General features: G+C 41.8%; 1 pseudogene; it reads right to left on the bottom strand.

Annotated features, from left to right (window-relative positions):
- Positions 1 to 17,657: 17,657 nt before the first annotated feature.
- On the bottom strand, positions 17,658 to 18,435 carry LOC100600910 (annotated as a pseudogene).
- Between the last annotated feature and the right edge of the window lie 6,019 nt (positions 18,436 to 24,454).

Genomic DNA, 24,454 nt, shown 5'->3' on the forward strand with positions numbered 1-24,454 from the left:
GTGTGTGTGTGTCTGTCTCTGTATCTCCAGGGCTCTCCCCTCTCTTTCTCTCTAACATTCTCCCTCTTTCTCTCTCTCTTTGTGTGTGTCTCTCTCTGTCTCTCTATCCCTCTGTCTCTGTATCTCTGGGGCTCTCCCCTCTCTTTCTCTCTAGCATTCTCTCCCTCTCTCTGTCTGTGTGTGTGTGTGTGTCTCTGTGTGTCTGTGTGTTTATTCTGTTTTGTTGGTGAACCCTGACTAATATACTTTGCTCCTAACCCCTGGCATCCACTAACATCTCCATTTATTAATGTACACATTTCTTAAATGTTATATAAATGGAATCTTAGAATCTTTGGGGATTGGCTTTTTTCACGCAGCATAATTCCCTGAAGACTCATCCATGTTACTGAGTGCATAAATAATGTGCTCCTTTTTATTGCTGAGTAGTATTCCACCATATGGATATAGTACAATTTGTTTAATGATTCATTTGTTGAAGGACATCAGGGCTTTTTCCAGCTTTGGGTTATTACAAATAGTGCTGCTATGAACATTGGTGTACAAGTTTTTACATAAACATAAGTTTTCATTTCTGGGAGACAAATGCCCAAGAGTGCAATTGCTAGGTCACAGGTAATTACATCTTTAAGATTTTTTTTAAGAAACTGTCAAGCTGTTTTCCAAAATGACTGTACCATTTTACATTCCCACCAACAATGTATGGGTAATCCAGTTTTCCCACATCTTTGCCAACATTTGACATTGTCACTATTTTTTATTTTAGCCATTCTAATAAATGTGTAGTGATACATCATTGTGGTCCTAATCTGCATTTCCTTGATGGCTAATAATGTTGGTCATCTTTTTATGGGCTTATTTTCCAGCTGTGTATTGATTTTGGTGAAATGTATTTTGCCCATTTTCTAATTGGATTGTCTTGGGTTTTTTTACTATTGAGCTTTGAGAGTTCTTTACATATTCTAGATACTATTCCTTTGTCAGACATGTGGTTTGCAAATATCTTCTTTTACATTTAAGTGTGTGATCCATTTTGAGTTAATTTTTGCATAAGGTATAAGATTTAGGTCAAGATTTCTATTTTGCCTATGATGTCCAATTGCCACTAAACCATGTGTTGGGTTATTGGGTTGCTCCATTTTATAGAAAAGTCTTTCTTTGACATCATTCATGATTCACAAGTTGTTTGTATGTACAAGGCATGCATATTTCAGTTACAGCACAGGCTACAATGCTGTAACAAGTTATTATGTGTTCAGACAAGGCAGAAATCTATTTCTCTTATATTCAAAATTCTAGAAGAAGCAATCAAGACTTGCTAGGAAACTCAGCAGCACGGAGTGACCCAGGGACCCATGGCCCTTTAGTGTTCAGCCCCACCGTCTCTTTGGGTACTGATCTCCTAACTGCCCAGGCTGACATCCAACACCTCATCCACATTCCAATCTGAGGGAACAAATGGAGCACCCACCCAAGCAGCTTCATCTTGAAGAGAATGACTTGAAGTTGCACACATCATTTCTCTCCCATTCCACTAGCCTACACTTAGTCATATGGCCACACCCAAGTCCCAGCAAGCCTGTGAAATGCAGTCTTCAGCTGGGAGGCCATGTGCCCAGATAAAAGTTTCTGTCACTAAAAGGAAGAAGGGGAGAATGAATACTGAGAGACAGTTAGCAGTCTCTGCCCCACCAGGTGTCCATATTCCCCTTCAGAGTTCTCTGTAGAGGGTGAAGTATTCTTCTGGTATTTACTGTTTTAATTTTTTTTATTATCGATGTTAAATTTGTTCTGTTTTACCAATAAGTCTATCACCCGTACATTGACTGCACCCCTGATAACTGCCCTCTGCAACTAATATTTTCTCTCTTATATTTTCATTCTTTGACTTTGTTCCTTTTTGTTCTCCTAACATTCTTCAAGTTTGCTTTCTGTGTCACTGGCTTGATTTTCCTCCGTTACCAATCTATTTGCTGCCTCCACTGAATTTCCTATTTCTTCTCTTTCTCAGAGAAATACAGCCACTTCAAACATCATTTTTTAAAAAGCATAGGTGGATGCTTATTCAATGTTACTTTCATTTATAGGGAGATACCAATTACTGAGAATTTGCTCTAGAAAACGCTGATAGCGATATGAACTACCATTTGATGTCAAGCTCCAATAGAAGTCAAGCTTGATGGTGTCTCAAACTCACAAAGCAACTCTCAATCCAAAGTCGAAGAAAAAAATTAAGAAAATTAAGTCACTACAAACTGATTTTGCTAGGGGAAAGGAGGCTTTGTTTTTGTCTTTCTTATTTTCTACTATAACTTGGAAGGTAACTCCTCTGCTCTGAATCCCAGCAGAATGGCCACCTTACAGAGAATGGTTCAGCAGACTCCCTGCTGGGAGCCTCATCTCTTTATGAAACAGATAGATCCCCAAAGGAAGGCCTTCCTGCCATCCAGGTCTCTGATTTATGGGCAATCATATTAGAATCAAGCAAGAAGATCTAATACATAGTTGAAAGCTAGCAGGGTGATACACACCTGTAGTCTCAGCTACTTGGGAAGCTGAGGCAGGAGGATCACTTGAGCCCAGGAGTTTGAGACCAGCCTGGGCAACATAGCAAGACGAAATCTCTACCAAAACAAAAATTGTTTTTAATTAGCCAGGCATAGTGGCATGTGCCTATATTCCCAGCTACTCAGGAGGCTGATGCAAGAGGGTCACTTGGACCCAGGAGGTTGAGGCTGCACTGAGCCGTGATCGAGCCACTGCACTCTAACCTGGGTGTCAGAGCAAGACACTGTCTCTAAATAAATAAATAAAAAATAAAACAAAACATTTGGGATTCTAAGGCTACTGGTCCACAGAGTTCAAGAAAAGCTGAAGAATTGGACATCCTGAAGTCCACTCAGCCCATTTCCTTGTACTGCTTGGGCCTGGATGAGGACACTTGTACCTTTCCATGGCAGGAGTTATCAGTCAGCCACGGCGGGCACTCCTCCTCCTCTTACTTTACAGAGAGCCACAGCTCTCTCTGGAGTAGTATCATTATTGTGTGTGGTTTTTGTTTTGTTTCATTTTGTTTTGTTCTTTGCCTCCTAAGCCCATTGGCAGATGTTTAGCAGAAATTTCTTAAGGTTTCTGTTACGTGTGCGTATCAGAGACACTGAGAGAGATAAAGAGAGAGAGAGGCTGGAGGGATGGAGAAAGAGACAGGAGAACTGGTTATTTTAAAAGGTATTCACAAGTGGGGGAGTTATAGCTATGTTTCTAGGCTGCCCATTTACCCAAACGCCCTGCCCTGCTACTTAAAATGTTTAAGTGTCCCCAAACTGCAGTAAATCAATAGTCACCTACAGTCGAATCAGGAGATGATCTGTTTCCATTGCACTTCCTTCCCAGTACCCAGGTTTTGCAGTTTCCAGCCCCAGTATTGACTCCAAAACACGCAGGACGCGTGCCCCAGGGGCAGCACATCCTTCGTGGCTCTCCCATCAGCCAGCAGTGTTCCTGGGTTCCGGACTCCAGGCTTAAGGTGCGCGGCAGGCATCCCTTCGGACCCAGGCTGCAACGAAATTCCTCATCTGGCTCTTTACTTAGCCGATATGGTGTGTTTCTCCCCTGTAATGTTAAAACCAGGCTCAAGAATGGTCCAAAATAAGCAATTTGCTGTCATTAGATATTTCCCTTATGCCACAAAAAGAATTTACACACCAGACCTATACCGTCAGGAATCCCGAGACATCTCACATTCAACCCAAACAGCCGGTTGCTGCCCATAAGGGCCGTTCAGCACCTTCGGGTCACTCATGAACTTCTTTAGTTATTCAGGAATTGAGCTGCTTTGAGACCTTTGGGTCTCTGTTATGGCACCGAGCCAAGTATTGCGTTACAAGTGTGAAAATTCATCATAGCAATTAGGCAGGGAAGAGAGGTGTCAGGTTCAGGGTTTCTGGAGCAGCGTTGGGTTACCACACATGGATTACACAGAATATTGTAGTCAGCTTAGTGAAGGCTGGATTGGGACCTCCAATGCCTACATTTTAATTTCCGTAGTGGCTTTTAAACCCAAAAATGCCATTCTCTAAACAACAACGCAAAATCAATACAGTTTTAATACACATTGGAGTCACCTAGGCATTCTCTCTGTTGCATTTTATTGAAGGGAATCTGACAGTGGTCATTTTCAATCACGCAAAACATATACTCAGCTCAAAACACACCAGTCCGAAACGTTTTTAATCCCTTTGCAACACAGACAATGCATCTACCTAAGCACATTCTCTTCTTTCACTTCTAGAAAGGCGCACGCTGTGGGACCAGGTGCTAAACCATTCAGGAAGGGCAACAGAAGTTCAGCGAAGGAAGAAGTCTCCGGGGCACAATAGTGGAAAAGCTTTAGGAGGAACTCAGGCCTTGAGTGGGACTCTGAGAGATAAGTGAGCTATGGAGAGGTGGCTGGGAAGGAGAAGACACAGTGGTTGGAGGAATGGCATGGGAATCAATAATTCCATAAACTAGATGGAGGGTGCTGCTCTAGGTTCTATGGGATAAAGAGAGAGAATAGCGTCTGTCCTTAAGGAGTATGAAACCTGGTTGGAAAATATATAGAGAGAGTTAAGGACACATTCCAGAGTGAGAGGTGGCTATACAAAGCACTTCAACAAGGGGGTTGCCAGGAGCAGAGGTGGGATATGAGGATGGCTGAGGACTGAGAGATCTGCACGAGGGAGCTTAGTGAGAAACAGGGAGGGAGGGAGGCAGGGCTCAGGGACAGGCAGCCTCAAAGCCAGGTCGAGCTTGAGTGTAACAAGGAAGAAGGAATCTGTGCGCATTCATGATCTAAGAGTCAATGAAACAGAGGCAGAGCTTGCTTACCATAGAAGAACACCTTAACGTTAACGCAATTACTTCAATCCCATTGTTTCATCTGGTCCTCACAGCTACAGTGTAAGGAAGGTAGAGCAAATATTAAACCAGTTTAAAGGTAAAGAAGTCAAGTCTCAGATTTATCTGGAACACAACCGCTAGGATCCTTGATTTCCAGTCATATTCTTGAAGGCCAGTGTTTTTTCTACTCTTGCTTATGTCAGTGAGGCAGATTTGGATTTACTTAGCTTTTCTAAAGAACCTCCTGTCTGTGTGACCTGTTCACATGGACAGACAGTGCCCAACTTATGATGGATGGTTCAACTTACAATTTTTTACTTTATGATGGATTTATTGGAATATTAAATGTGTTCTCAGCTGACAGTGGGTCTATTGGGAAGGAACCAAATCAGAAGTCAAGGAGCCTTTGCATGATCCCCGGGCTCTGATATGGTTTGGCTGTATCCCCACCCAAATCTCATCTTGAATTGTAGCTTCCATAATTCCTACATGTTGTGGGAGGGACCCTGTGAGAGGTAATTGAATCATAGGGGTGGTTTCCCTTATGCCATTCTCATGGTAGTGAATAAGTCTCATGAGATCTGATGGTTTTATAAAGGGTTTCCCTTCTCATTTGGCTCTTATTCTCTCTTGCCTGCTGCCATGTAAGACATCACTTTCATCTTCAGCCATGATTGTGAGGCCTCCCCAGCCACGTGAAACTGTCAGTTCATTAAACCTCTTTTTTTAAATAAATTACCCAATCTCAGGTATGTCTTTATTAGCAGCTTGAAAATGGGCTAATATAGACTCCAATAGCACTTAGTAGGTGTCATTCAGAAGTAAGGCAATAGGGACTGGATTAAGTTGATCACAATGAGAAGAATGAAGAGGAAAGGGATAAATGCAAGAGAATAATCACTAAGGTATAAAGACTGATTAGTCATTGAGGGTTAGGCACTTTTGCCTTCATGGGGCCCTTCCTCCACAAACAGAAAGAAAGAAAAAAATGAATATTGTATGTATATTTTATTATTATAAAGATGAATATATTAATATTATGTATTAGAAAAAACCTAAATTTTTTAATTTATATTTTAAAAGAAATTAAAACATTTTTATGGGCCCCTAAAACTATCCCCAGCTCTAGGCACTATGCTTACTATGAATAAATCAGTCCTACAATTGCAAAGATATGGAACCAACGTAAGTGCCCATTGACAAATGACTGGGTAAAGAAAATGTGGCATATATACACCATGGAATACTACTTATCCATGAAAAGGAATGAAATAACGTCTTTTGCAACAACTTGGATAGAGCTGGAGGCTATTATTCTAAGTGAAGTAACTCAGGAATAGAAAACCAAATGCTGTATGTTCTCAGGGTGGGAGGGGGTGAGGGATGAAAGACTACATATTAGGTAAAGTGTATGCTGCTTGAGTAACAGGTGCACTAAAATCTCAAAATGCACCACAGTAGAATTAATCCATGTAACCAAAAACCACATGTACCCCAAAAGCTTTCGAAATAAAAATAAATAAATAAATAAATATAGGGAATATTAGAGTTTTGAATGACTGCAAATTTCTAACAAGAGAACCTGGAAGAATGATAACACCTCTAAAAGAAGCGAAGAAGTAAAGAAGTGCCAAACTATTCAGGAAGTGCTGCAGAAGTTCAGCAAAGGAAGACGTCTCAGGGGCACAGTAGTGGAAAAGAAGATAAATTAATTTGAAGATGAAGTTAATAATTTGGATGTTGGATTGATGGAACTTGAAGTGACTAAAGAAATCCAGATGAAGAGGGCCAGTAAGTAATTTGAAATGCAGCCTCCAGGCTAGGCATGTTTAGAAGTCAATAGTGTAAAGTGAAACCATGAAGGTGAATGATCTCCCCAACCAAGTGGATTACAGCAGGAGGCCCTGGAAAGTGAGACCCAGGCTTATGAGATGCCCCATGGCTAAAGAGATGGAAGAGGAAAAGGAAGCAGCAGCATCTGTAGAGATGGAGCTCCCTGTGTTCCGAGGGGTTGGTGGTGGTGTGACTGGGATTGTGGCTAGACTTTATTTGCAAAATGGAATTAATTGTTGTTGTTGTTGTTGTTGTTGAGATGGAGTCTCACTTTGTCACCCTGGCGGGAGTGCAGTGGTGCTATCTTGGCTCACTGCAACCTCCCCTTCCTGGTTTCAAGCAAGTCTCCTGCCTCAGTCTCCTGAGTAGCTGGGATTACAGGCACCCGCCACCATACCCAGCTAATTTTTTTGTTTTAATTTTTAGTAGAGATGGGGTTTCACCATGTTGGCCAAGCTGGTCTCGAACTCCTGACCTCAAGTGATCCAACCGCCTCAGCCTCCCAAATTGCTGGGATCACAGGCATGAGCCACTGCACCTAGCCTTAAAATGGAATTCTAATCAGAAGTGGCATAATCATGAAATTGAAATGGAGACAGCAGCCATATCTCATTCATCCGTTCTTCCTGTGTACGTACTGTCCCTAAATACCTAAACACACACACACACCTCCAACCAAAAACATTTGCTGAATGAAGATACACAGACTGGAGACTGAAGGAAACAATCTGGTTACTCAGCAACCTGAGGCCAGCAGAGCAAACTTGGCAAAGCAAAAATTACAAAAGCACATTTATGGTCAAGGCATGAGCAGATGAGAAATGTGAAGCGATTTCTTTCACTTTGAGAAAAATGTCTCTTGTTGGGTAAACTACTAGTTCCACTGTGTGCAGTCCAAATCATAATCATCATCGTTGCTGGTTTGGTTGAGGTGGGTATAGAAAATGGTAGTCATACTTACAATTTGTTGTGAGGAGCTTGTTTTCTGTACTAACATTTCCTTATAGAAAATTACCACTGATGAAGATTGCAACACTTTTTCCCCGAGACTATAGATGCTAGGTATTTTGGTGCAATTGCAGTAACCCACTCAGAAACAGACGGATTTGTGAATGATTGATGGATGAACAGGGAGGTGGTTGTTTAAGGTCAGTCATCTGAATCATGTCCTGAGAGAGTTCCCATGGAGTTACATAGGATGAAAATCTGGGCCAGAATTCACATGCCTGATTATTGAAGTAAGAACAGCTGCATTTATTTCAACATTCTCAGCCTCACACATACATACATGCCAGTGAAGCTCAGAGGTTAAACTGTAAGAAGAAAAACATAAGTAAGATACTAAGACAATACAACTGAAAAAATATCCTGGAAAATTAAGCCCATGCTTCAACTAAGCTGGAAGATAAATCTAAATGAATTACTCAAATTTAAATAAATTATAAATAAATCTAAATAAATTATAGCCCAGAGGAAAAGAAGGAAAAACACAAGAGATTATGAGACACGAAGGAAAAAATGTGAAACCCTAACACACATCTAATTAGAATTTTAGCAAGAGACAGTAGATGTGTAGAGTACAAAAAAATATTTAAGGAGGTAACAGCTAAACTTTTTCCAGAATGAGTTAAAGCCATAAATTGACAAATAAAATAAACTGAAAGTATAATAAGTATAATAAGCAAATAAACACAAAGAAAACAATATTTATAGTGAAATTGAGGAACAGTTTTAAGAGAGAGGGAGAAAAGATCGTAAAGTCACCCAGACACAAAACATAGATCACCACCATCAACAATAAGTCAATTAGACAGACAGCAGACTTCGCAGTGGCAATAATAGAAGACAAACAAGAGTGGAATATCTTCAAAAAGGTGAGATATTTTCCATTAATACAGAATGATGTATTGAGCAAATCTCTCCTTCGAGAACAAAATAATAACTACAACACCTTCAGATTTTAAAAAACTTGAAAAACTGCTAATCGAACAGCTTTCAGAAGAAGAAAAATGATTCCAAAAGGAAAGTCTAGGATATAAGAAAGGGTGAGCACAATAGCAGATACAGAATCAACCCAAATAGCCATGAATGGTAGGCTGGATAAAAAAAATGTGGTACATATACACCATGGAGTACTATGTAGCTGTAAAAAAGAATGAGATCATATTCTTTGCAGGAACATGGATGAAGCTGGAGGCCATTATACTTAGCAAACTAACACAGGAACAGTAAACCAAATACTGCATGTTCTCACTTATAAGTGAGAGACAAATAATGAGTATAGATGGACATATTGATGGAAACAACAGACTTGAGGGCCTACAGGAGGTGGAGGGTGGAAGGAGGGAGAGGATCAGGAAAAATAGCTAATGGTTATGAGGTTTAATACCTGGATGATGAAATAATCTGTACAACAAACCCCCATGATGTGAGTTTACATATATAATGAACCTGCACATGTACCTCTGAACTTAAAATAAAAGTTAATAAGAAATGGTGAGCAAAGAAACTGGTAAATGTGGAGAAAACTACACATAAGAAATACAAACAATCAAACATGATATTGATAAGATCTCATTTGTGAGGTTTGCATAATAGAGGTTGAATCTAAAAGACGGCAACAATAGCAAATGGGCGTGAAGGGTGATAGGAGCTCAGTTATAAGTTCTTGTATTTTTCTAGAAGAGCATGAAAGTTATTGTTTTTTTCTACATTTAATATGTATAACTTCAAAGGAAACCAGCAAAGAATAGAAATAAAATGGAATCTCTCTATGGTCTGAGATGAAATGAAATAGTTGTGGAGAATACAAAAGACAGCAAAAAACAAGGGGGTAAAGCATAGTGAATTTAGGACAAGCCACGATTAAATAAAATAGTAGGTGTAAATGCAAAGGTGTACAAAACTCACCAGCCAAGAGACATGGGATGATGACAGTCTCTTAGAACAGATGAAACCCAGTCATGGGAAATAAAGAAAGCAAGATCCAGAGAGCGAATAAGCTGTTACTGGAAATTAAAATGTACGTGTCTAACGTAGATGCTACAACTGTGCAGAGGAGAGAGCCCAGAGGGCAGTGACACCGTGTTGCAGCAATGCAGACAGGACACAGTTGGAAGCCTCAATCTCAGCCCTGTGTGATCTTGGGCAAATATTTAACTTGAACTTCATTCTCTAAAGCAATAGAGTTGAGATAATAATAGCACCTACTTGATGGAGTTCTCTTAAGGATCCTATGAGATGTTATAGGTAAGCACTAAGTACGGTGCCTGGCACTAGGATGGACACAGAGAAGCTATTGTTAGTGCGGCCTGGGGGAACGGGGGTCGGTCTTATATTGTGGAAACCCTTGGATCTGAGGAGGTAATAGCTAATAGTAGAATTAGGGGAGGTAAAACAGTAAGAAGGACAGAAAATAGAAAATCATGAGCAAAACCTGAGACAAACTGTGAAGATGAGATATGACTGGCCCAGGGCAGCACACAGGTGGGCGGGCTGGGGAACGAGGCCTGTTTCCTTTGCATCCCATTTCCTCTTCACCTCCATTGTCCTCCAGGATGTCTTGCTGGAAGTCAACGATTACCCTGAGAAAACATCTGCATCTGAAAACAGCTGGCCGTGGATTCATCTCACCGAAAGTGTTTTTTCAGAGTTCGAACATGAATGCAGTATGTCACCAGCAATGTCATGAGAAATCCAGAGAGAAAAATGTGGTCTGTGCAATGAGAAGACCCCAGGCAAGAAAGCTTCTGTGTCAGATGGTGTCAAAACATTGCAAGATCCAGGGAGGAAGAGCCCACTGCCAGAGCAGATGCCTAAACTCGCATTGCTGCTGGCTTCACAACACACACACACACAAAAGCACACACACACACGCATGCACAGACAGGCACAGTGCATGTATACATATGCACAAACATGCACACATACACACATGCACACACCACAAATACATACATACACTTGCCATACACACCCACACTACACATGGACAGTCACACCTATTAGCAAAATAAATTATTGGAGCATAGCAATTAACAACAACCAAATATCCTTATACTTAGCTTCCTTTTAATTCTCTATTTATATTCTTTGCACGCTTCCCAATTTTTCAGTCATGAAAACAAGCCCTATCAATGTTAAATTTATTTTAGGAATAATTAAATATATTCTTAAGGGCTTACATTATTCAAATAATATTCTATGCTTGAATCTGTCCTGAGTAATGAATTCATTTATGTGCCTTGAGAATACAGTGATTGTAATTTAATAACTATAAAATTCTCTCTCTCTAAGCAGACAGAGACAGAGAAATGCTGTATTACATTATTATATTAAGCTCATGGTCAAATTATAGCTATATAATAAAAAACATATTTCTGTGTAGGCCATTGAATACTATTAAATTTGAACAGGAAATTTTTGGCACAAAAAAACCAACACTTGTAGAACACAGCACAATAGCTTTCTGAACTATTTGCTTATCTTTATGCCAATATACAGCAATTCCCTGTCCGTTCCAGTATTTTCCCATTTAGTTATAAATCTAAAATTCTTGAACTTTTCACCACTTCCTCTGGTAGCATAGTAGAAAGCAGAGCAATATATAGATTTTGCTATAATTTACTCTGAATTTTGTAGGGGAAAACTTGCTCAAAAATTTGTGTGTGCATGTGTGTGTGTGTATAATCACAACATGTGCGGGGGTGGGTGTGTATTAGTGTGTATGTTTCGGTGTGTGCGTCTATTGCTCTGGGGGTGTTGGTGTGTGTGTGTTGGTGTGTGCGTGTATTGTGTGTGTGTTAGGGTTGTGTTGGAGGGGTGTGTGTACATGCGAATGTATGTTTGGTGTGTGCACGGGTACATGTGTATGTTGGTGAGTATGTGTGTTGGGGTATGTGTGCATTGGTCTGTGTGTGTGTTGGAGGTGTGTTGGTGTGTGTGTTGATACATGTGTATGCATGTGCATGTGTGTGTGTATGTGTGTTGGCATGTACATGTGTGTGTTGGAGGGTGTTGGTATGTGTGTGTTGAGATGTGCGTATTGGGGTCTATGTGTGTTGACATGTTTGTGTTGGGTGTGTGTGTGCAAGTGTGATGGGAAATGGATAATCCACCAGGTGCTAGCTCAAGAACGTATACAGTCTTGGCAACTTGCATGTAGGTTTCCACACTAATAATGTAATTTATAAACTGCATATGAGATTACATCTTTGACAAAAGCCTTTCTAAGAAAGGTTTTGTTTCTAAGAAAGGTATTGTTTCAATACATTTTAAATGTTATACAAAAACAAAAATGGCTCCACAAAATCAGAATGAAGTCCAAGAGTTTAACTAAGTCATCATATTTTGAGGGTAAAAAAAAAAAAGCACTCAGGAAAGCCCCCTTTTACGCGGGGCAAGCCCTAGGGAGTGACCCTGTTCACACACTGAACAGGGGCCAACGCCCTCGCTGGAAAGTGAGCATGAAGCTGGGAAGGAACTGTCACAGATGAGATGCAAGAGCTGGAAAATGGGCCCAGAGCTCTAATTGGCTGTGGTTGATTGACTATCAAAGACATCATGTCTAATTTTTGCCTCCCTATTTTGAAAGGGAAGATACAAAGGAAGATACGGAGAAGGCTAACTAATCTGACCACAGATGCAGAAAACAGGCCCTAAGGAAAGAAAACACAAAACTGTTAGAGGAATAAGTTCTAGTGTTTGATAATACAGTAGGCAAATTGTAGTTAGCAATAATGTATTATATATTTCAAAAGAGCTACAAGAGGAGATTGGAATGCTCCCACCACAAAGATAAGATAGATGTTAAGTGATGCACATCCCTACTACCCTGATTTGATCATTACACATTGTATACAGGCATCAAAATATCACATGTACCCTATAAGTATGTACAACGATGATATACCAATTAAAATAAGAAAAGAAGGAAGAAAATGCAGATGGCATTGCTTCACCTGGATGTAGATCTGGTTTCTCCTAAAGTCTAGAGAAGGCAGTGATGCTGTGAGCCTGCCTTATAGTGGGGGAGAGATTGAGAGGACAGACACAGATTTGCGCACTGATGGAGGTGTTGTCTAGGGGTTCAATGTGGAAGGGGCAGGGACATCCTGTTAGAGAGCGTCCAACCAGGTCAGGATCCCCACAGAAAGCCTTAAACTCAGGTGTTAGTTTTCTGATAAGAATGGGTTTACCTGAAATACTATGCAGCCTTGAAAAACAATGAAATCATGCCCTTTGCAGAAACATGAATAAAGCTGAAGGCCATTATCCTAAATGAACTAACTAGAAACAGAAAATCAAATACTTCATGTTCTCACTTATAGGTGGGGGCTAAACAATGGGTACACATGGACGTAAAAGATGGAAATAATAGGCCGGGAGTAGTAGCTCATGCCTGTAATCTCGGCACTTTGGGAGGCTGAGGAAGGAGGATGGTTTGAGCCCAGGAGTTTGAGACCAGCCTGGACAACATAGTGAGACCCCACCCCTACAAAAAAAAAAAAAAAACTTTAAAATTAGCCAGGCAGGGTGGTGCACATCTCTGTTCCCAGCAACTCAGGAGATTGAAGCAGGAGGATCACTTGAGCCCAGGAGATCAAGGCTGCAGTGAGATACGATCATGCTACTAAACTCCAGCCTGGGTGGCAGAGCAAGACCCTATCTTGGAAAAAAAAAAAAAAGTAAAGATGTAAATAATAGACACCAGGGACTCTAGAAGGGGGAAGGATAGGGGGAGGGTTGAAAAATTACCTGTTGGGTGCAATGTTCACTACTTGGGTAATGGATATACTTGAAGCCCAATCCTCACCAGTATGCAATATACCCACGTAACGGACATGCATGTGTACCCCCTAAATCTAAAATAAAATACAGAATGGGTTAAGTGAGGCATCAAGATGTGATGCTGCAGAAGTCAGCGCTACATTGATCTACAGCAAGCAATGGCCTAGGGGCTCTGAGGTTCTAGAGACAGATGGCTAGGACTGCACCTCAGCTCTGCTGCTCACTAACTGAGGAAATTCAGACAAGGGGTTTCCCCCTCTGTATCTCCATTCCCTTATCTGTAATATGAGGATAAGGATCACTCACATCTCCTGGGATGGCTGTGAAAATAAACGAGTCCATGTCTAGAAAACACCCACCCAGGACATGGCACCTGGTGGGGCCACAGTCAGGTAGGGTATGATTTTGCTCTACAGTCAACCGCGGCTGGGTGGCAAAATACCAAAATAAGATTCAGGGGATTTCCAGGAACATTCTATATAGTTGATTAGCCAACAATGCAAGTGATGAATAAGGACAATTCTCCATCAGTAGTGGTGGCATGACATGAGCCCTGCATTGGAAGTCAGAACAGCTGCGTTCAGATTCTGGGGCCATCCCATATCATGGAGGCAGTGAACAAGGCACTCCATCTCTCTGGGCCTGGATTTTCACATCTCTGCTCTATTTATCTCAGGGTTGTTGTGAGAATAAAATAAAAATCTGTCTTCATCATCCACCTGGTGCCAATTACCACACCACGGCCTCGAGCTGCTCCAGAGGGGGCAGGCAGTGGGGAGGATCAGCAGAGGCCCATGGGTACAGGGCAGCATCCGAAGTCAGTGCCAGGTGCTACAGTGACAAAGGAAGCTGCAAGGCACTGTGCAAACGTCAGCCGCTGATGTGCATGTCGCTAATTCTAGGGCATGACTGCAAGGTAATCGGCAAGGAAGAAACTTTGAAAAGTGCTTTCAGGTTCAAAGTAGGATCTATCTAAGGTAAACAGGCTGAGTGTTTAGCAGACGTGCTCAAATTCACCTGTGAAACCAACACGACCAGGAAGACTTCCTCGGGAATACACGGATGTGGATTAATGGAGGCACTGAAACTCTTAGAACCCCTGGTAAATTTAAGGCTTAGTACTGATGGTATTGATGCGGCTCCGATGAGTGCAGGAACACCAGGGCTCTTGTCTTGCACGATTTAGATAAACGACATGGACACACGTGGGGTGATTTTAAGGAGCAGGGAGTTTAATAGGCAGGAAAGAGGGGATAAGAAAGAAAGAAGCAGCTCACCTATACAGAGACAGAAGGAGAGGGGCTCCAAAGCCGAGAGAGGAGACCCCGCGTGCGGGGGATACCAGATAGTTGTATGAGGTGGCTAGAGGAGGCGGTGTCTGATTTGCACGGGGCTCAGGGGATTGGTTTGACCTGGCATGTCCTTCACTTAGCCCGCGAAAAAACTGGCCCTCCCACCCTAGCCTTTTAATCTGCAAATACAGGGCTGCCATGATGTTCTACACACGTGGGGATATGTGGGGGCAACCATGCTGCCAGGCACATGTAGGTGCAAGGTCAAGAGGACAACAGTGGAAATCGCCGTGTTGGGTGGGCCCAGTTTCTAATGGCTGGTATTTGCATATTAAAGGTTGCCGGCCTGGCTCTAAGAGCCAAGGCTTTCCTGCTAGACAAGAAATTTTTCTGGAGCGGCTTTAAAAGATGAAAATTTTCCAGGGAGCCCTTTTCCTCTCTATCTGCCTAAAATTATTTGTTAATAACTTCTATAATAGTATAGATTTCTCCACTAGCTAACCTGATATTTTTCTTCTAACTTTCTTTCGGTGCAGCTTCAGTTATTCCTTCCAGTTTTGTCCTCGCCCTCCACATGACTGGCTAGCCAGGTCACACTGGATGAATAGTTCACTCTCACTCAATACCTCGTGTTTGACATATATGAACTAGAGGTGGCTCATACCTGTCCCAAACATATATAGAATATATTTGACATCCTTGAGACAGCAAAACGTTTCTCCCTAAGAAGAGAATTCATGTAGCATTAAGAAAGAAACTCTACAGTGTCCTGGAAAATTTATCAACTTAAACAGTGAGACCCACCAGATGGAGCAAATAGAATCATTCCCTGGAGGCTTTCAGAAGCAAAGGAAATTACTATCCTTGAGAAACGCCCTTGTCCCTGCTATAATATTTATTTCAGTCTTGCTCAAAAAGTATTTCGGTCATTTGCTGCAATCAATAGAATTCTCCATTAGTGTGAGGAAAGTTGCATTCTAACATTCAGGGAAATGTAAAATACCCTCTAGGAATATTAAGAAGCTCACACAGGTCTACTCCTGGAAACTTATTTACTGTGACAGTGTATAAATGTTTTAAAACACTTGGCTGCCAAATATCAGTCCGCATTATGGACAACTTAAGCATAGAAAGTCACCCCGGCTAGGTTCCACCAGTTTCTATGCTCTCACCTGGGGAGAATGGAAAGGTTGGGGGAAGTGGAATCAGACCATTCTAGCTCAAAAGAAAGCCTTCTTGCTTCTGGTGACTGGCTGCCTTCCCAATTATTAATGAAGAAAGACTCCTTTTTTCCATTTCCTAATGATGTCCACAGTTGAAGTGCAAACTGACTACAGCTGAGTATTTAAGTGGAATATCTCAAGGACATTTATCATAAGTGGATACAGAGACCAGGCTCCTGTTTCAGCTTCAAGTTTTAAATGTCAAACACCTGGAGACATAATTACTCAACCTTAAAATCATTCTATGAGTTCATTGCTCTGGTTCAGGGAAAGTCAAACTAGTAAGTTACGTTCAAGACACCATTAGGCTGAGGAAGGAGGGGTTGAGGGCTGTTGGAGGGCAAGGCAGGAGGAGTCCACACTAAGTCTTTAACTGGAGAGCCCTCTTGCCCCATTACACATAGTGAATGTGTAATGCCCCGTTAATATATATCTCAGATGAGAAGAATGAAGGATTTCCTATGTATTCAAGGAACCAGAGGTACAAGCGACTGAAAATTTACTGACAGTAATGTCATATATAATTTGGACATGAAAAATTTTCTAGTGGGACAGGGATTTTATTATTAAGACAGCAGCTTCTGGCCGGGCGCTGTGGCTCATGCTTGTAATCCTAGCACTTTGGGAAGCCAAGGCGAGAGTATCACCTGAGGTCAGGATTTCAAGACCAGCCTGGCCAACATGGTGAAACCCCGCCTCTACTAAAAATACAAAAAGTAGCAGGCCGTGGTGGCACATGCCTGTAATCCCAGCTACTCAGGAGGCTGAGGCAGGAGAATCGCTTGAACCCGCGAGGTGGAGGTTTCAGTGAACCGAGATCGCGCCACTGCACTCCAGCCTGGGTGACAGAGCAAAACTCTGTCAAAAAAAAAAAAAAAAAAGCAGCTTCTCTGATTCCAATGTAAGTCAACTAGTATTTCTAACCTCTTAGACATAATTGCTTAGACCAAAAGGACCATTCACCAGCATCCACAGATATCCAGAACAGAACAGACATCTGTCCTTTATTTCAAATGCACACGAAAGGTAAGCAGATTCTCCTAGTTTCTTTACCCTCTGTGCCTAATTTCCATCTATCGTTCATCCACCGTGTTGTTTTAGTCAAAGTCTGAATACAAGTGAAAAAGCAAAATAACGTGCAAAATAAGGATGGTCCAGTCAGTTCCACATACTTTCAGAAACCCCTGACTTAAAGATGTTTCAGGGCCAGGCACAGTAATCCCAGCACTTTGGGAGGCCAAGGCAGGCAGATCAGCTGAGGTCAGGAGTTCAAGACCAACCTGGCCAACATGGTGAAACCCCATCTCTACTAAAAATATAAAAATTAATTGGGCCTGGTGGTGCTTGCTTGTAATCCCAGCTACTCGGGAGGCTGAGGCAAAAGAAGCATTTGAACCCGGGAGGCGGAGGTTGCAGTGAGCGGAGATTGCGCCACTGCACTCCAGCCTGGGTGACAGAGCCAGACTCCATTTCAAAAAGAAAAAAAAAAAAAAAGTTTCAGAATTCCAAAGGGCAGGGCAGACATACTCCTTAATATACTCTTAACTGACCAAATTTCCTAGTATCTTTTTTTTTTCAGTTTGAGAGCCCACACTGTTTATTAACTGGACAGATTAGAAAAATAATCATGGTAGACACCTTAGTTCATTCTTCTGATAAGACTGTTAATCTGGTGCTCGCTGTTGCCAGCATCTCCACCTTCTACAAAATGGGTGGTCTTTTTCTTCTTTCTACCTCGTGGAGAAGATAATTTGAAGGGCCACAGGAGGTCACTTGCTTCTTTGAAGCACTTTCCAACAGTATAGATCTCATGAATCAGATCCTCCATGCAGATGAGGCCATATTTATTAAGAGACACAGCAATCAAAGTGTTATCTGTCAAAGCAATTCCCTTCTTACTGATTTTGCCATAACCGTGCTTGTAGATTACTTCATTTACTGACTTCAGATTTGGGTACTCCCATGCAATATATGGTTCTACAATCCTCAGCATGTTAATTGAAGCCTTATTGAGCTTCACAAAGGTTCCATTGAAGATTTGATGAAAGCAAAGAAGCTGCAACACCTTTCAGACCTTTGGGCTCACACCATTGATATCTCTGATCCTGATGACAAACGCCAATTTGGGTTCTGCAGGTACATAGACGTTGCCAGCTTTTCTTGCCAACCTCGCCATTTGAATTTCAGTTCTGTACATCTGCCTACATTCCTTGTGATAGTGGTTTGCTTTTTCATAGATAAGTTTCCTCCTTGCCTTTCAAAGCGTCTTTTGGGCAGACTTCTTTCTCAGGCGCTTAGATCTTCAGCTCTGCGAAATTCCTTCCCTTTTTCTTAAGGGTTTCTGGCACAGCAGGAACCTTCTTTTTCTTCTCGTCAACACCCGCCAGAAAAGACAACCCTAGTATCTTAATGCTCATGAAATACAGTATTCTGCTTCTACTGGGCACATGCAAGGGATTCCTGCTGTACTTGTGCAAAAATCCTAGCTAGAAAACAGCCTCTTGGCCGCCCGCAGCAATTGATAGCAGCCAGAAACTATCCTCTCCCCCTAGATGGCTACAAACACTCACTATCTTGTCATGCCTTGGCACATGACATGAAACTGACAAGGGTGGCTAAATAAAGAAGGAGAAAAAAGTCCAAATCTGAAGCTAGGTCCCAAGGAAATGGTAAGTGAAAAGTCAAACTGAAAGCATTCCTAAGCCATGATTTTGCCTAAGACCATGATAATCCTGAATACTGGTATATTGTTACATGTATTCAAAATACTTATTTTTCCTATTGCTTATACACTCATGCACGCATGTGCACACACACACACACACACACACACACAGACACAACTAACCAAACATACTTTCTTTTCTGGAACAGCCAGTGGAAGCCCAGCTTGTGATTATTCCAAGGATAAAAGAAGAGAACTTTGCGGATTCAGTTACTCTAACTGAACACTAAACAAAGCATTAACAACGCAAAGTAATTTTTAGCCTAATACAATCTCCATATTTATTTTATGAATTTACTCAATGCCACATTCCCAGTTAACAAAGATTACAAAGAAGAATGTGAGGAGACAGGAAATACAAATTGCAGCTGTGTTAGAAAGCAAGTCACTCCCATGTCATTCCCATTTCTTAAGTTAAAGACCCAGTTAGAAGCTAATATCAGTTTGTGTACAATACAAAGTAGACCTTAGGATAATCTCTCCACTCGTTAAAGTGTTGGCTTATACAACTTTTTCTCTTTTAGATCAATCTTCCTCCTCCTGACCAATTGCTGAAGAACATAAACTCTATTTCCACCAAAACTGCATCTGATCACTTCAACTAGATTAATGAGCATCATGGGGCTAGATGTGACATCTAAGTAAGAAGTCATCGATGCTAACCAAGCCTAACTGCAAAACTCATCGAGTGATTTCACGTAAGAGGATGTTTAAGAGTCAGAAAATTAGCTAAAATTTATCCTAGTTAAAGTTGGTGGTCAATTAACCAAAGCAGGAAATTTCTGGAAAATACTTGTTTCGCCTCCCAAAAGTAAAAGCTCCTACACAGAGATTCAAGGAAAATAAACGTCATTTAATTCCTACCCATAGTCACTCAGAAACGACTGGCCCTAAACCTTTCTGCATGATCGTTCATCTAAAAAGACAAAGTCCAGAGGCAGGGTGCAGTGGCTCACGCCTGTAATCCCAGCACTTTGTGAGGCCGAGGTGGGTGGATCACATGAGGCCAGGAGTTCGAGACCAGCCTGGGCAAGATAGCGAAACCCTGTCTCTACTAAAAATACAAAAATTAGCCGGGCATGGTGGCGCATGTCTATAATCCCAGCTAATCGGGACACTGAGGCACGAAAATCACTTGAACTCTGGAGGCAGCAGTTGCAGTGAGCCGAGACTGTGCCACTGCACTCCAGCCTGGGAAACAAAGCAAGACCCTATCTCAAAAAAAAAAAAAAAAAAAAAAAAAAAAAAAAAAAAAAAAGGCAGCATCCAAAGGTATTTTGCTAGGTGCCAGAAATACAAGGATAATTGGATGTGACCTCTTACATCAAAAAGCCTACTATCTGAGAGCCAGACGCGGTGGCTCACGCCTGTAATTCCAGCACTTTGGGAGGCCGAGGCAGGCGGATCACAAGGTCAGGAGATGGAGACCATCCTGGCTAACATGGTGAAACCCCGTCTCTACTAAAAATACAAAAAATTAGCCGGGCGTGGTGGTGGGCGCCTGTAGTCCCAGCTACTCGGGAGGCTGAGGCAGGAGAATGGCATGAACCTGGGAGGCAGAGCTTGCAGTGAGCTGAGATCACGCCACTGCACTCCAGCCTGGGTGACAGAGTAAGACTCCGTCTCAAAAAAAATAAATAAAATAAAATAAAATAAAATAAAATAAAATAAAATAAAATCTACTGGAGAAGAAAAATAAATAGAACTAATTTTTGGACAATGTGTTATAAACTGGTATGAACAAAAGGTTACATAAGCACTGCAGAAAAAAACATTTAGAAGCTCAGAGAATCACCTAGTCAAAATGACTTACAGTAGGAACCCAGTGACTATCTGCTGGATGAATGAATGAATGGATTTCGCAGGTGAGAAAGCGAGTCTCAGAGGGGCAAAGCAATTTTCCCAGAGTCACACAGCTCGACAGCAACAAAGAAGGACAGGAACCTGTATCCTCTTAATTTGTAACCACTTTTCCACCTCACTGCTCTCCAGAGGCGTGCCCTGTGAAATCCTGCAGCCACAGAGAGAATGGCCGTTTAATCTCTCACACAGAACCCCTGCCTCCTGGAAGCACAAAGATGCCTGACTTTGGATGAGTTTTCAAATCCTTGCTCAAGAGCCTCCAACATCTGGAAAAGCGAAAGACAAAGAAAGACCCAGAGCCGAAGACAGAAACCAAAAATGAGAAAAATCCTCTAAAAAGGACAATGTTTATAAAATTGGCCTTGAAATAAATGTTAAGCATAACTGATACCAAACGGAATTAGCAGCAGCTTTAAAATATGACACAGTTCCTGGACTTGAGAAATTTAACTGTACAGGCGAGAAATACACATGCAAGGTAAATGCCAATAGTAGGCAACGCAGGCTGATTCCTGACCAAGTGATCAGAATGAGGCAAGACAGCGTGCAGATAAGAATTTTTACCGCAGCTTCCTGTGATCTGGGAAGTGTCTGCGAGGAAGGGAAACTAGGACAGAGCTTTAGGGAATGGATAGATTCAGATGAGAGAAGGAAGAAGGCCAGGGGCTTTGTGGAGTCAGAATGTGCAAAATCGGTATGAAAACAGCATGTCTAGCCAGAACATATTTATACACAGGAACCACTAGGATCAAACTGTGGTGAATTCTGCACATTAAGTGAAGGAGTTTGGGCTTTGGATGTCAAGCCAGGGGTCCACCGGATATTTTTAAGCCAGTGAATTACATGATACAAAGTAGTTAATTGATGCATATACTTACGGTGTGCAGAATGAGCAAGAAAAGCAATAGGGAAACCAGTTTCCTAACAACAGAAAAATTACTGAGGAGGCTTGGAAGTTTGAGTAGCCTGGTGACAATGGGATGAAAAACAACAAAGAGATATCCTTTGGAAAATAATACTGGATATGACTTAGAAACTGGTTGAAATCAGAGGCAACCATGATAACCCAGAGATTTGCAGGTTCTGTGGCTGACTTTTATTTTATTTTATTTATTTTATTTTATTTTATTTTATTTTATTTTATTTTATTTTATTTTATTATTTTTGAGACAGAGTCCCAGTCTGTCACTCAGGCTGGAGTGCAGTGGTGCGATCTCCGCTCACTGCAACCTCTGCCTCCCGGGTTCAAACAATTCTTCTACTTCAGCTTCTCCAGTAGCTGGGCCTATAGGCGAGTGCCACCATGCCTGACTAATTTTTGTATTTTTAGTAGAGATGGGGTTTCACCATGTTGCCCCGGCTGGTCTCGAGCTCCTGGCCTCAAGTAATTCACCTGTCTCAGCCTCCCAAGGTGCTGGGATTACAGGCATGAGCCACTGCACCCACCCTGTGGCTGACAAAATGGTGGTTTCATGAACAGAAAGCAGAAATTGGAGGCAGAAAATCCATTTTGTTTTAGAGAAATCTGTAGATGTCTGAGAGGAAAAGGAAAGCATCTAGATCAAAGTAGACAACAAGGAGCTGGAAATATGAGACGGATATGGCCGCCAAGTGATGATGCCAAACAATCCCTGTGCCCAAAAAGGGAACCACTGAGGGCCCCAGAACTGGAGGGCAGTTCCCCTAAGAGGATAGGGTAAAGGCACAAGGACAGAAACTGAGAAGGACTTTAAAGGGATGAGAGAAGAGCCAGGAAAAAATGGAGTCACAGAAACCCAGGAGCAGACAATTTGCTGAAGGAAAAGTACCTGCCTACGAGTGGCGCCCCAAAGACACCAAGGGCGAGACCCCATATCACACCTCAAGAATAAGGCCAGCCTTGCTCTGCTGCACTCCTCCCAGGAAGCCAGGTTAGTGTGTGGAAATCTGGTACCCACTAGCAGCCTGAATTCTATTTCAGTTCTGTTCATATAATCATTTATTGTGCACACACAGGGATGCAGTTCTGATAAATGATCCTCTCTTTTTTTGAGTCAGGGTCTCACTCTGTCACCCAGGCTGGAGTGCAATGGCACAATCACGGCTCACTGCAGCCTTAACCTCCCAGGCTCAAGTGATCCTCCCACCTCAGCCTCCCAAGTAGCTAGAACCACAGGCACACACCACCATGCGCGGCTAAGTGTTTTATTTTTTGTAGAGATGGGTTCTTGTCATATTGCCTATGCTGGTCTGAAACTCCTGGGCTCAAGCAATCCTCCCACCTCAGCATCCCAAAGTGCTGGGATTACAGGCGTCTGAGCCACTGCACCAGACCTAGGGAATCCTCTTTAAAGTATATCATAGTGTTCTTAGCTTCTCCAACCATCCTAAGAATTACTAGCATATTCATGTTCATTAAAATTATTTTCCTATTGTAAGCTGTAGAAGTTTAAAAACTAGGTTTCAAAGTCAGGGAGAAAGAAGCCTACTGTGTGTATAAATTTTACATGCTGCTTAAAACTGTCTAAAGGACTATAAAAGGAATACCACTGTGTTTCTTCTGAGCAGCCTAATTGCAAGCCTGCAAACACAAACAGGCCTCCAAGTCAGACCCACCTTATAAGGCCAAGACAACAGAAATAAACTCAATATGCATGAGTAGAACTTAAGAAATTTTTCTGTCTCACTTCTAGTTCAGTATTTTTATCTATTCCTTTCCAAAGAAGGTAAAGGGAAAAAAAAAGTTCCCAGAGTTTAAAATGTCAGCATTTGATTGATTAGAGTAGCTTTCCTGGCTTAACCAGTAAGTTGATTTGAACGGTTCATCCGTTAATACAGTAAAACACATGTTAAAGATTACAAATTGTTTAACAAGTTTTGACAAACAAGTCCCCTGGTGGTCTTGAAATTTCTGAGAAGCAGATGGAAGGGGTACAATTTTATAGATTCCTCTTCCTATCTGCACAAAGCCGCTGAGTTCTAAAGTAGGTATTAGTGCATATAAGGAACATTGTCAGACAATAAAGAGACACAATTGCCTCTGTTAGCACAACAATTAATTTTGTTTGCAGAGTACCAGTCAGTCCATTTGTTACCAGGAATGTGCTAATTATTCTTGCTAATTACATGCAAAACATTCATTATCACCTATAAGTGGAGCCGGACCCCTCAGGTTTCAGTGACAAATTAATTACTGTGTTTTCCTTCTGAATGTATTTCCAGTCCATTCCTGGTATTATCTGAAAAATAAATTGTTTAGCAGCCTCTCGTCCTTCAGAGCCACTCATTAAAATGAAAAGTAGGCCTGCAGAGATAGATCAGTTTTCCTTCCCTGTTCTATTAGGGCAGCGGTTTCTGGAAGGCTTCAACCCCAATCATGGGCTTACAAATCCTAAAGCCCCGTGAAACTCGTGCAGCTGAGTTTTATTAGGGACTGGGTACCTATGTGCAGCAGTAGCCACTCACTGAATCTCGGGGAAGAGGCAAACTGTGTCAATACCCAAGGAGGGAAGAACCGACACCCGATACACACACCTGCACCCTTCAGCCTTGCCTTGCAAAAGGTTTGGGTGACATTTTGTCATCTGGTTCAAATTTGGGGTATTTGAGTTTTATTTCTCCCCTCTACCCCCAGTTTGGAATCTAGTCAATAAAAGGAAAAAAAAAAAAGTCTGAATTGCCAACTTACTTCTATGGCCTTTCCAGCTTGGGAAGAAACCCAACAGTGTAGATGCATGTATGTTTATTTTAAATGTGGGCTGCAGCGGAAAGACTGGGATCTGGACATAGATCATTTTGCCTTGACCCCAGATTGCCTGGAGTTATTCGCTACTGTCTGCCTGTTCCTAACCGGAAAGAAATTAGTCTTC

The sequence above is a fragment of the Nomascus leucogenys genome, chromosome 18, assembly GCF_006542625.1.
Source record: "Nomascus leucogenys isolate Asia chromosome 18, Asia_NLE_v1, whole genome shotgun sequence".
In the NCBI taxonomy this organism is placed as follows: Eukaryota; Metazoa; Chordata; class Mammalia; order Primates; family Hylobatidae; genus Nomascus; species Nomascus leucogenys.